Source organism: Aquila chrysaetos, chromosome 3 (genome assembly GCF_900496995.4).
Source record: "Aquila chrysaetos chrysaetos chromosome 3, bAquChr1.4, whole genome shotgun sequence".
NCBI lineage: Eukaryota > Metazoa > Chordata > Aves > Accipitriformes > Accipitridae > Aquila > Aquila chrysaetos.
The window spans coordinates 8,268,982-8,283,653 of NC_044006.1; positions in this window are offsets into that span (position 1 = coordinate 8,268,982).

Here is a 14,672-nt window from a genome sequence, read left to right on the forward strand (position 1 = left end):
TTATATTTAGCCTTTCCTAAAGAGAATCTCTCCAAGTGATTTTGAAACTTAATTTCAGTGGTGTCTGTGTGATGGCTCCTCTGTGCCTTGCATCTGCACAAACAGATGAACAAAGACACTGACCAAGCCCATCCATGGCCACGGACCGATGCAGTGACAGACCTCCATCTCCTCTCTGTCCTATTCCAGCCACTGGGCGCATCTCACCTGTACCCAATCAGCGACCAAACAAGCTGTAAAAGCTCTCCGCCTGTATTACTTGTTCACTCGTATACAACTTTACTGCATAATAATATACAAAGAAAAGCATCTGTGCATCTGCTACGCTGACTTGTACTTCTAGCACTGTATTTCTGCTTTAGGCATAATTCACAGAATCTGGTGCTTGGGAAGTGTAGGACCTGAGAAATGCTGCAGTCCACGTCTGCTGTTGGAAATCTCTCGGTAATTCCTCGCATGGCGCTTTGTCCCTGGGTCCTGTCCTGTCCAGCAGGGTACCGGCAGCCTCCTGCCCACCTTATGCAGGCAGCACCCACCTCTTTGGTTGGATCTGGCACAACCTGAGCATGACGGGCCCCAGAAAACTGCTTTGCGCTATTCTAAATCCAGCTTCCATTATCTATATTCCTTAATTAGAGCAAATGAATACTAATTATTCATGGCTAGTATTTTATCAAAATGAATGGCAGCAGCAGTTGGAGACTTTGCCCGTTAGACTTATATCTGTTATATACAAAATGTTGATATATTCACTTCATGTGTGCTATTTTGGTGTACATTTAGAGTGGAAGTGATTTGAGGCTAATGCGGTGTCAGTAAACAATTAAATACCGTTGACTGAGCAGTTGATGACCCTAAATAGGGAGCACAATGTTAGAAGGAGAAGGAAGTTTGCATTAGCATAGCCCCTATAATAAACATGTGCTAAACCATATTTAAGTTCACAGAAGCTTACTATTGGAATACACTGCTAGTTTTCATTGTCTTCTATGACTGGATTTCATTGTTAGTCAATGCTTAAAATTTAATTAATTGACACCATCACCTGACAAAACTGGTGTAGTCCCTGACTCTGCTGGAAATGGGAATTAAAAAATTCTGGTATCATATGCAGAGAATAAGACAAATATACCTATTTGTCCCTGCCTGGCATATCAGTATGTACCGATCCATTTCACCTTTGATTATTAATGTTTTCATAATTAACCTACCATAGAAATAGGTCCTCAGGTAAAAATTCTACATAAAAGAATTTTTCTGTAACGATATGGGCTGTAAGATATTTTCCTCAAAAAGTTATGATGTGTTTTCTAATCATATCTTGTACTACATCTGGGCTTTTTAGGTGACTCTTCAGACCAGTATTGGTAAATTTTTGATATTTTTGTCATCTCCAGTTAAAGAAAGAGGAAACTAAGCTGTAGGTAAGTTTCTCCAGTTATCCTGGTTCTGTACTAAGGCATGTGAGAGCCTTGGAGTGGCTTGTGTGAGTTAATACTGAAGAGCAGAGCTCTTATGTTGAAATCACAGTTTAGTATTCTGTAACCACAAGACAGCCTGCCCTGCTGAAGAATACCTAAAAATCTCTTTAAGATTCTTTTAAGAAAGTGTTTAGCATTTTAAGAAAATCTAATTTCCTTTGCTGTGGTGTTGGTTGTGCAGTGTCATTTTTAGAAGGGATATTAAGGTTCTAAGACAGAAGAATATTCCTAGGGAGACCTTTATAAATGCCTAAATCAGTAAGATGATTAACCGTCAGATCTTTAGCAGCCTATTGATTTAACAAAAACTGGTTGCATATAAGTTTAGATCTTATTCAAGCTTGCTCAACGCTTGTTCAGACTCCCATAGAGTGATTTTTGTATTACTACAGGCTCTGGAGTCTAACAGTTGCAATATGAAATTCATATAGGGATATGAGGCAAATTACAGAATATTAAAATGGAGAAGGAGTATAATTATATGATAGATGTGTGTGTTCTATAAGTGTACATACCTTTCCTTTTAAAAATAGAGTGCATAAAGAAAATCTTGGATTTCATTGAAAACAATAATTATGGCAGTTATGCTGAAAGCAGGAATACAATGCTAAAAGAATGAGTATGGCATATGAAGAACATGTATTTGATTCTGTTAAGAGTTAATGTGCACAGTAGAATAAGAAGGGGTTTAGGGGTTTATTTTAGTTTGCTTTTATTTCCCTTTTCCTTCTTTATCACAAGGACTAAATTTCTCCAGGCTAGACACACTGTTTCTTTAGCAAGGAAGTGGTAAAGATCATCTTAATTTGTGATGCTATTTTGGGGGCTGGTAGAGTTCACAGCAACACTAATTCTAATTCCTAGTATTAATCCTGAAGTTTCCCTTATTCCCAGTTATACCTTTTAAGCTGCTTCCAATTTTTCCTTTTCTTTACATCTTTCTATGGGAAATAATTGTAAGAGATATCTTACCCGTCCTCTCTTATCTGTCCCTTGGCTGCACTTGCCATGTGCTCAAAAATCTTTCTACGTACATTCATTTTGTCCTTCTCACCTGTGAAATGTTGATTGCTGTTGTGCAAATTCTCTCTGCTATGTCAGCATCGGGCTGATGCTGAGGTCCTTAAAGCTGCGCTGCCCTGTATCGCAGAGCTGAGCTGTCAGTGTCTGGTCTTTGTTTATGTAACCCATCTTGGCGTCTTCTGTCCTCTTTACTGAATTATATTGTAAGCCTTCATCTACCTTGCTTAACTTTAGCTCCCTTCTATCGTTAACTATGTCCTATCTTTCGATTATGTTCTATCTTATTTTACTCTTTTTTTTTCTAATTTAAAATTCAGAGCATTTATTGTAATGAGTTAAAAGACTATGATACCAAACCATAATTTGCTGATAAATGTAGCATAAATAAAAAAAAGGTTAAACTTCCAGATTAAATTATTCATTCTGGTTTCTTGCTGGGCTCTAGTCTCTAGAAAGCACAGACACACCAACAGCTCTGAAATGCTGTTCCCAGAAGGACTGACTGCAGAAGTAACACAGTTCCCAGAAGAACTGGGCACAGAAGTAGCATCCTTTTATTCCCACTTACTTGCTTTTAATCATTTCTGTATTTTAGGGATGGGGGTTATAAAGATCAAGTAGTAAATCCTTGCTGAGCTGAAATTACCAGGACTTGCAGTCTCCACGTCCTCCGTCCTAACCAAAGAGCACTTGCTGCAGTTCTGGGAGGAACCTGGATTGACCAGTTGTTCCTCTTAACATCCTCTCCATCTCCCGTGTAGTGGAGATTTCAGACTGCCGTAGTGGAAGCTGTGAAAGAGACTGGGTTTGCGGTGTTTGTTAATAGTTCACTAATAATGCATTTTAATAATAGAATGAGAGATGGGGAAAAGTGCTGCAGGCTCTGAAGCTCCCCTGAGCCAGGGAGGGTCTGTGGCCAGGCAGGCTGCTGGGTTTGCTGAAACAAGATGGGCTGAGCAGCTCAGAACCCCCAGAAACCTGGTGTGCTCAAGCTTTGAATAAGATCCATCATACTTGCTTTTCTTCTTCTTTTTTTTTTTTTTTTCCCTGAGCAATCTTCTACAGATTTCTGATTGATCATTAAGAATTGCACTCCTTTAAACTAAAGCAGGCAATAAAGCTTGCATTACTGTTACATTAGTATATACTGAGTCTATTAGCAGCTTTTTTAATTTCCACGTATCTGTAATATCAGCCCAAGTCACATTCGGTAGCATTTTTTTGAAACTTCCTGTGCCCATTGATAGTTATATGGGAGTCAGGATTAGCTCTTTCTAAAACATGTAATAGCTTTGCAAAGAGGGGAATGGGTTGAGAATGTGTCATTTGAGATTTTGATAAAAACCTAATGGGAAATTGGTCTGTGAGCCAAGTCGAACGAGCTAGAAACGTAATATGAACAAAGATCAGCAAAGCTCCTCAGGTTGCCCAGAAGTATTAAGTGTTTCATTTGTGAAATCCCCAAAGTCTGCCAATACTTGAAAGCTTGGCATGATGCAGAAGGTGCACTTGCTAAGACAGGGTTAGCACAGATGGGAGCCAAAGAACTGAGAATGTTTTTTTTGTCCCCATCTGATGAATCTTAAGGCTCCATTTTTGCAGGTGGATTCCAAAATAAGATAGCAGGTGGCATATTTAAGGATTTCAAAGTAAACCTGCAGTTTTACTGAAGAAAGGTGATAAAATTCCAGAAGGGGCCCACATTTGCAGCAAGATCTTTAAGCCACGTTTTATATCCTGTTCACCCTATAGAAGATTATTTAACCAGAGATACAATATCTCTGGTCCCTGTGGATGTTGTGATTCACAGTATATAGTCAGTGTAAAGAAACTTTTGTTGCGTGCGCTTCTTGAAATATATCTACCCTGCTGCAAGCTATGCATTAGATGGGAAACAAGGCAACCGTGAGCAGCCCAGGCAGAGCCAGTTCTCAATTAGTTAAATCAGAAGTATTGGGAAGAAATGCAGGTTGAAAATGAACATGCTGAGTTTAAAAAAAACCAATGTGATGATTACTTAGCAAATAAAGAAAATGCATGGATTCAACATGAACATTACTACTGTATTGGAAAGAAAGACTTTTTTCTTTTTTTCCAATCAACTGATTGCGGTTTTTGATAGCTGGAAATCCTAGCTTTTCAGACTATTTTGTGTAGGTGAGTTTTTTTATATGTGAGAGAACCCCTGAAGTCTAATAGAAACCTTTTAAGTAAATCTTACAAAGCTCTAATCTCTCAAAAGCTCCCATGTTCTTCTCCTCTGTTCTTATTTAATTATTAATAAGAACAATTCCATGCAGCTCTAAAGCATGGCTCAATTAAGAAATATTCCTACCAGGCATCTTTGAAATCTTGGGAGGTTTTTCCTTTTTTCTTTTTTGGTTTTTTTTTGGTTTACCCCTACAAATCTCAATTTTGGTTGGCTGGAGTTTAGAGAAGGAGTTTTTCTTTAATTGCAAGCTCCACTTCACACTGTTATTTACAAGTAGACCAAATAACTTTCAAAGTCTTATGTTTTATGCTCGAAGGAGACCATCGAACACATTAGTGCTGTATTCTGAAGTTACAAAAAGGATCTTTGATCTAATTCCCTAGACATTATCTGTCCAAAAAGTATCTCTAGGTCATGAGAAGTAATTAAAAAAAAAAAAAGTCTGAATCAAAATTTCAAGCCCAGGTATTTTATAGTAATCAAACCTTAACTGCCTTATGATTCACTTTTATTTTTATAGTGTATGGCACTCTTCTTGCTGCTCTGGTTAAGCTTGTATCAGCATTTCCATTATAAAATGCTGCTTTCAGGGGTTTATAACTTAGCTGCAAAAATTTACTCTGAGTTTAAGATGGCATTATGACCTGACTGGAAAATTATGTTTGTATAAAATACGTGTCTGCCAATATGCGTAAAATTTTTGGAATCTTATTTTGGGCTTTTAGAGCAGATTGCAATGGTAGTGTCTCATCAGAATATGCATTGTTAATGATGAGAGAAATAAACTGTGCCTGAAGCTATCTCACACAATGGTTGTGGCAGGTTTCATTTTCTGGTCCAGTGTTTACTGAAGTCACCCTGACTTCTCACAGCTGGAATGGAAAGAGATCTAAGACAGAGACACTCAACTCTTTGTGGACTTCCTTATTTTCTTTTCCCTGGTGTCCACACAGAATGGACAATATGAGGTTATAATAGATCTCATTTTGGATGGTTATTGACTCCTTTTACTTGCATCCTTTATAGCTGTTTCATTGTAATCTGATTGGCAGAATTCAGTATAAATAATTGTGTTCTGCCTATTAAAAGGGCTGGTGAACTTTCAATATGATGCAGAGTTGACTTCTGACATTTGGATAGAGTTGAGATGGGTTACTTTCTGTGCAGCTGATGGTTTCGATGGTTATGTGTCAGTGCTGACCTGATGTCTATAAAATGCCTTGATGTGTTATCCAGAGCGTGAGAAATACAAAAGAACATATGTATTTACTTGTTGCAGAGCAGTTCTGCTTTATAAAAAGGAAGCATTATACTTTTTACAGTTTTCTAGAAATATTTTCTTTAGAAAGAAGTGGCTAACAGACCTTTTTTAGGGGAGGGGAAAGTCTGGATAGCATTTTCTAACCTAAACTCCACAAAATTCAGAGATGAATGACTTGTCAATCTCTGGTTTGTGGTGCGAGGGTGTCTTCTCTGCCTTTCCAGGAGGTTGTGGGAGAAGGACTGTGGGCACTGCTCAGCACTCTGAAATGTTTGGCTTTTGTTACTCACTGCCACACTATTTCACTCAGTCTTTTGGTTATGTTTCTTCTCTTTATCGTTTTCTCATGCCTTTTTTTTTTTTTTTTGAAAACTTGAAGGTAAATGGCAAAATGCCACAAACCATGGAGATTTAATTTTCTGCATTCCATTTTATTGCTCACTTGTATCTTAATGAGAAGCAGCTACATGAATTATCTTCCCAGACCTCTGAGTTCTTAAATACAGACTTTGCTAAGCTGTACTTCTGGGATCACATCTTTCCATTTGTGCAAAACTTCTGAAGATGATGGCCAACTGCTATCAGGTGTGGCCCACTTCTTTTATTCATTACAAATAACAACATAAATTTAATGTCCGTCACACTCATTTAGGCATCTTTAAAGGAAAAATGACAAAAGCTAACAAGGCACATAAATATGGGATGTCTTATAGCACTCTGAGTGGGAGGAATTCATGAGTCACTGATGCTGATAATCTGGGTACCCCATCATCACCCACCAGTACATCTCAAAAACATCTCATAGGTTGAAAAGGAAGCTTGCCAAGGGCTCTGGGGAGCAAAGAGATGGAGGGGGGTAAAATGCCAAAAAGGGAGGAATTGGGAGCACTATCAAGTCAGAGAGAGCAAAAAGGTGTGATTCAAAGCAGCAAACTCTGTTAACTTCATAGATGCCTGTTGTTCCAAAAAGATTTTAACAGAAGAATGCTTTTTGCAGTTTGGAGACTTTGGGTGATTCTTGCTCTTGTCCTGTCCTGCTTTCCCACCCACCTTGGCCAAGTACCTGCAGTGAACAGCACTGTACTGGGCTCCGGATCTCTTGGAGACACCCATCACTTTAGCTTTGTAAATCAACCCACTGGAAAGATCGGATACCTGGTGAGACTGACGGATTTGAAACTGTTCTGCAATAACTACATGCTGGCTTGATTATTTTTATGGAGGTTTGGATTTTTTCATCCTTTGGTTTTTACAATCAAATTGATTTAACACAACAGAGGATTGACTGTCTGGGGATACAGAAAAAGCTCATGCAGGAGAAGTCTGTGACAGGCCATCTTATTGCAAACCATTTAGTTGTTAAGGACCAATGCCAAAGCATTAGCCTAGCTGAGAATGAGGAAAAATCATCAAACTGACAAAACTGCTTTTAACTAGGACAGGAAAAAGAACACAGGCAATCAGATCTACTCTGGCAAGTTTGAAAAAGGGCAAGTCCCTCACAAAGGGGAGGGAAACCAGAAGATGACACTTCTTCTGGAAAGTTTGAAGAAAGTAGGCAGACTTTCCCCCCGTCTGTCACCAGGGGATTTAGGTACTATAGGTGTATGTAGAGCTTATTGGCTTAAAATGTTTTTAATCCTAAATGCTTAGTTTCTGCTGTCTAACCAATGTTGTTATTCTAAGAATGGCGCCTAAGAATCGCACTCCACTTGCCAAAATCTCCCGAAAAGAAGAAACTTAAGTTAGATTTGCCAAGAACAGTTGATTCATAGTGTGTTGTAGCCCAAGAGCAGTCCAGTCATTGAACAGTCATGAAATCTCATCCTAGCTGAAGCAGCAGTATCCTACATCTATACTGTACTTGCAGTCTGTGGTGATAATTTCTATCTTATGTACCCTATCCCCTTAGCCTGAGTTTGCCAAACTTGTGCAGGGCATCAAACAGTAACAGGTCTCTCTTCATGATTAAGCTCGAGCTGAATTTTCAGTAGTGATCTGGTAGTTGTATTTGATTTATTATTGGTTTTAAAAGTTTGATAAAATTTAACTCCTACCACGCTGGTAGTAATAAGTGTCATAAGGACTGAAAACAGTTCAGACTAATTTGCAATTAAAAAAAAAAACAAACCCAAACCCAAAACCCTTACAGTTCCACAGTACCACAGTACACCCCCTCTAGTTTGCTTGCTCTAAAGAGATATTTATTACACCAGGAAAAGGAGCCAGAAGCCTTTCTGTCATTAGTGAATAATGCCGTATGACTCCCTTGTGGCACAAGTGCCAGATTATGCAATGCAGGATAGTTATTGTCTCTAAATATAGTATTGTTTGGTATAGAAGTGTCTTTGGAATAACAAATTTTCTCTTATGGACGTTAATATTATACTTTAATAAGGCCAAAATAACTGCAACAAATCTCAGATTTAGCTAAAGGGCATGCATTGTAAATTCAAGTTTGTTACTCTCGCTTTCATAACTCACTGGAACAGTCCACTTGGTGACCCTGATTTACTTATCCTTGTCTTATTAGAAGTAGTACAAATACATTGTAGTATTTTGCTCTGAAGTGGCAAAACCCCATACTTAGCACCGTGTAAAACCTTCCCATTGTTTAATACTTTCTGTCAGACTACCACATTCCTTCTGTAATGGAAACAGCACCCACAGCTAGTGGGCTGCAAATTACAGAACAGTTCATCACTTGAGACTCTCCAGCATATGATAGTATTGCAAATATTTATATTAGCTGCTTTTGTGCTTGACTGTAAAGATTAGAGATCTTACAGGGAGTACTGAAGGAATTACAGCTCCGAGGCGTGGGGGGGACACAGAGGATGGATCTTTCCTGTAAAAATCCAAGCTTTCTTTTTTTTTCAGGGAAAGAAAAGGCATCCTCTAAAAGTCTTTCCAGTTATGAAAATCTCCGTGCCTTGTTGTGAAAATAGCGAGTGTATTGCTCTACAATTCACAATTTGGTTGGAGCGTGATAGCGTTTCCTTGCTAGTTGAAGCGGTGAAAAGTGTCCTTGACTCAAACTGAGGGAATTTTAGTGAGGAAGTAAAGGTATCTTTTGTTCTTGGTGTTTTGTGGGTTTTTTTTTATACAGGCAGCACAGTACTAACATCATCCACTATTGTCAGCACAAATATGAATCCTTATTTTCATCGGGATGTAACCTACTTTTAAAAGAGCACCTTGAATGCTGAATTTTATATTACCTAGAGAAAATCAAGAGGGAAGAGAAGCTCATCGGCTCTTTCAGTGGTATGGAGAGTGGATATATTTGATACAGAGAGGAAAGGGGACTATGGCCGACTCTGGAGAGGGGGCGATGCTGTCCTGTATTTCTGTGACAAAAGGAACTGCATGTACTTATGACAGTCCTTTTATGGGCTATATGAAATGTACAGATTCCTGCTTCTGTGGTAAGTGTCCGTGTTCTAAGACCCTCCTATCTTAGGCTAAAAGTGCTGTGGTGGGGGCAGTTCAGTAAAGCTTTATAGGTGAACAGCTGGCTAAACAGAAGAATGTCTTGGTGCAAAAGTCAGGGCCATTTGGCCACTGGGATATCCTGCTCCTCAGCAGTAACTGCAACACTGAGGTTCAGGGGAAATTTTGAAAATCTCTTTGCTTGTTTTTTGCTGTTAGACGCAACAGACACAGACTTACAAAGGCAATGTAAACCCTTTTTTAGGAAGAAAACGCATAAATGGCGTCTTCGTTACAACAATAAAGGGTGTTACCCAAATAAAAACCTGTGTCCCCTTCGAGCATCCAATCTCTTAAATGATACGGGGAAGCCTGGCAGGTGTGTGCATATTCAGAGTCACATAGCAGGTTTGCTGGTGTCCATGTGAGACTCTCATGTGGCTGAACAGGACTGTGCTGGGAAAAAAATGGAGGTTTGAAAACAACCTCCTCTTTCTTCGGATACTCAAACCTTTATCTTATGAGATCCAATCAGTGATTTGCAAATGTGAACTTCTATGCCTGCGGAATTAATGCAAGATGGAAACTTGGTTCAAATGGCACATTATGACCATTATCTTGTAGTCTATGAAATGCCTGTGTCTGAAAGGGAAGAATACAGGCAGCTGGCAGAGTCTTTGTGTAATTATTGTTTTGTACCATCTCCCCGGCTTTGTTGTGAAGCAGGCTGCATTTGGTCCTTTACTGGGATGCTCTGAGCTCAATGGGTGTGTGAGAGATGCGAGAAGCCTTTGCTGCCTGCAAATCTGAAGCTCCCTTTGAATTTTGCATTTTTTACTTTATGCTCCGGCTTACTTCTGATAGCCATTCATGAGTCATTCGTTAGTGCATATAGCAGTTATCAGATGCCACAGGAGCATGAAAAATTTCCACTCTAATAAACACTATCGTAACTGTCACCTCTTTATGATGTGCAGAAGGATATGTGCACAGGATTGCCAGCTTTTCGTCTGCACAAAGTCTGACACCCTTCTCCGGGGATCTCAGTTTTTCATAAAACTGTCCTCCCCATGAGTTAGCTGAGTAAAGTCAAGACAGGTACAGTGTCCCACAAGAACCTGGTGGTCTGCTGATCGCTGCATAAAGAAGCCGTAGGATCAAGGTTAACATGCTACTTTTGAGTCCTGCTCTTTAAATTGATCGAACAAAATGATCTGTTAATAGCGTAGGATTTTTGATGTTAGGCTTTTTTTCCTAATGTTGAAATAGAGAATATACCATCCTTGAGACCAGATGCACCCAAAGTTCATGAAAAATGCAAGCACTTATGGAATGGGTTTTTAAAGTGAGGTTTTTAAGAGCTGGTTCATCAGATGAGAAGAGTTTCCTAAAATTAGGGACTGACCATTATAAGAGGCAGCAAAAGGAATTCCAGAGGAAATGTGAAAAATGTGGATGCAGCCACACGTGGAAATGCAGCTGTAGTGCAGGCACAGATTTGTGGATAAAGGAGAGAGATTTGGCCATTGTGGCAGGACAGGAAAATAATCATCTTAAAATATCTTACATCATCTCAGCCTCCTGTTAAACCTTCCCTGCCAGAGAAGTGCAAAATCACTATAGCAAAACGTAAGTAGCCAAAACAAAGATCTTTTGATTCCAATGTGATTATATGGTCCATAGATAAATCTAGCTCATGTTCTTTATGTAGAAATAGAAAAAAGTCTCTGGAAAAAAACTGTCTTCAGCTTTATCAGCACAAAATCGTGCTCATAACTTGTTGGACCATATTTAGCTTTGGGAGCAAATAACAGGATCTGTAGTCACCTTCACATAAATTGTTAAACTGAATGTAAACTTTTTAATGTGTGTGCACAATTTAATGTAGTAGCAGAATTTAGCAGAAAATGTAAGTATGCAGGTGTATGCGGGTACCCATGTTAAGGCTGAGTTGAAAAGAACCCTGGAATATAATTTCAATTGATTTTAATTTGTGTGAGGCTTGATGAAAACTTGACAAGTGATAGAACCTGCTTTTTATATTGTTTTGTTGCATCTGGAAGACATAAAATTAGCAGGTGAAAATATTAGTGCTCACTGCCAACATCTCAAAACTTTGAGTGATTGTCTTTCAAAATAAAACTGTAGCCATTCCCTGTGGATGGTGTCCATACTCATATGCCCATTTCTTCAGCATAGGATTTTGGGAGAGCTTCACAGGACATCCCAGTAAACAGCATAACCCAGCTGAAAATACTAGTTAGTTGAAAAACTCACTTCAAAAATACTTATCAATGGCTTACTGTAGAAATAGAAAGATATATTAAGTGGGTTTCTGTAGGTCTAAAGATATTTCATTAAAGATCTGTGTGATGGACCAGAGAGAGTGCTTATTACTGTTCCAAATGACACAAACTGAGAAGAGTTGTGATTATGTTGGAAGACAGGATTAGAATTCAAAGTGATACAAGCAGGGGAAATAACCTGAAGAAAAGGATGCAGTTCAAGAAAGACAAATTCAAGGTCCTGTGCCTCAGTGAGAACAATCAACTGAGCAAAAAGATAGGGAAACAACTGCTTGCTAGCAGGTTCTGCAAGTCAATCGATTGAGCATAAGGTGAGTGTGAGTCACCAATGCCATTCTATGGCAAGCAACTGGAATATATGAAGAAGACCGTGACCTTCAAGGCATGGGGAACAATCCCTCCGTTCTGTCCAGTGCTGCTCAACTACATGAGTTTTGGCGTACTGCAGTTTGTGCAATGTGGAAAGCAGCTTAAAAAGTCTAAAAAAGAGCTCAGGGAGAAAGACTGAAGAAATCTAGAGGATGGGGAAAGATTAAATAAACGAGGGTGGCTTTGCCAGAAATCCAGCATCTGAATGGTCCTTTTTCACAAAGTCTGCTTGCTGCTCCTCTCTCTCTACCCCCATCGCCCTTCTTTTTCCTCTCTATTCTTTCTTCCACAGATAAAGTTGACAGTTTGCTGCAGGGAGGGCTGGAGTCTGTTCCCAGTGAAGAAAGTTCACAAAAAACGACGGGAAATGGTGCTTCTGTAGCCACTCCCGAGAGTGCATTTTTTGAAATATAAGACAAACCATTGCTTCTGGCTTGTGTGTATCATATAGTTTGTTTCCATTGGCTACGCTGCTTTCCAAGTCCTCTTACCAGCTGAATTTTGGCTCTAGAACTAGATTTTAATATAATAGCTGATAATTTTATGACCTACAATAACATTTGTAATTGCACACATTAAAAGGAAGGCAACCTCATCTCATGCTTCTAGGTTTTAGAAGGGCATTAGAGAGCAATAATCTTTCTGTTAAAGCCATTATGTTCTCATGTCGAGGTTCACACCAGAGGTCCGGGCAGCGCCCTGTCTGCAGGGCCAGGGGCTGAGCATCGCATCCAGCAATGCTGCCTGAAGCAGCCCTCGGCCGCAGCTCGGGCCTCCTCAGCCAAACTTGGAGTGATGGATTTTCCTTCTATGAATCTGCCCAGTTGCTCCTGAGCCCTTCCAGAGCATTTTATGCCCATATCTGCTAAGCACAACAGATGCCTTTCTCTTCTTGCCAGAATGAGCTTGAAGGACTGATGATACGGTATAATAAGTTGTATGGGTCTGGATTAGTATGTATAGAAGAGCATGCATCGTATTAGATAACAGTATTTCATGACCTGTACACTGAAAAAGTAGGGACAACTAGAAGTTATTTTAAGTTCTCATTTAGTGTTCCAAATGAATATGAAACTATTTTGGAATATCAATACATTTTTTAATTTAAACAAATCTAATTATACTAAATTAAAGATTTATTTAGCTAACTTGGTAACGTTAAATGCTTAAATATTTCAGATGTCCGAGATAAACATAATAAAATGAGTCTGTTTAATCTACAAATTAATCCAAAAAAATAAATTGCATTTTAATTACATTGATAATGATCAAGCCCAAGTATGATTGGCATATTCCTTCCCCGAGACAGCCAAAAGGCACAGAGAAGCAAACACTGTGGGCCAGATTCAGTTTATTCCTTACATCACTGGAGGTTTTGAATAATTCTGTTAAGTTTTGTATGTGCGTTTCTAATTTATACTAATCTAGCTGAGCAGAATATGGCCTTGTACCTGAAACTGGTCCAGCACATTCCTACGCTGAATATGACTCCAATAATGAAAATCTGTCTTGCAAATGACTCATTGTAAGAAGACTGTGCTGAAGATGTTGAAAATCAGGATGATGCATGTGAAAATGAAATTAATCAATATGAAGATGAGGATCAGCAGTCTATCACAGCAGAGCTGTTTGATAATAATGAAACTGAGGAAACAGGCACTGCTAGGGAAACACATGAAATTGCAAGAAATGTCAGTGATAATAATGAATTAGTAGCTATTTCCAGAAACAGAAGAGTCTGAGTTTGCAGACAAAGAAAGGTGTGCTAGGAAGTTGTGATTCTTCTAACAGCCCTAGATTTTAGGAAAACTTGGTGATGTGAATACATGCACAAAAATAAGCACAGTTATTTCTTCTCTGTCTGTAGTTACTCCAACTGTGCATTCAAGTAATTGTCAGGCTGGGTAATTTCTTATGCAAATGAATGTTTGAGAATGTTCAGCAGACAAATCAACCCTGGGTGCAGTAGTGGGATACTGCATGTGCAAATTGGCTTGTTCTCTCATGCCTCTCTTTTTGTCCCAGATCTTACAAGAAAAAATGTTTTGACAAAGCTAAGTGGTGAATTTGGTGTTGGGAAAGGGTGGGAGACTGCTCATCCTTGCTATTGTGTTAAAGCAGCCATGAATGTTATCAATCATCAGGCCTGTCCGATGAGTTTTTATACCTTTACAAGGAGATACAAGTTATCTACTACCTGTTACTATAACTTCTGAACCCCCAGCTGCTTTCCTAGACTCTTCTTCTTTCCTCTGTGTTTCTTAGAGCAGACGTTTTTTGTGGCATTTCTCAGAGGTTTTATCACATTGGTGCTGGTCGATAGCTCTGTCTGGGCTCTGCCTTGCAAATAAAGCAGCAGTTTTGACCTTATCACCATTTAATACATGCATATTTAAGTTACTACTTTTTTTGGTGTAGTAACGTTATAAGCAAAGTGAACAGAGGTAAGAGATACTGCTGCCCTTGGTGGTTCTCTGCAATGGGACACCCTGGCTTTGGAGTTCACCCCCTTGCATTTTGATAGATAAAACTTCCAGTTTGCTGATTATTGGGACACTGTAAAATTTAACCACCTAATAATGGTTTTA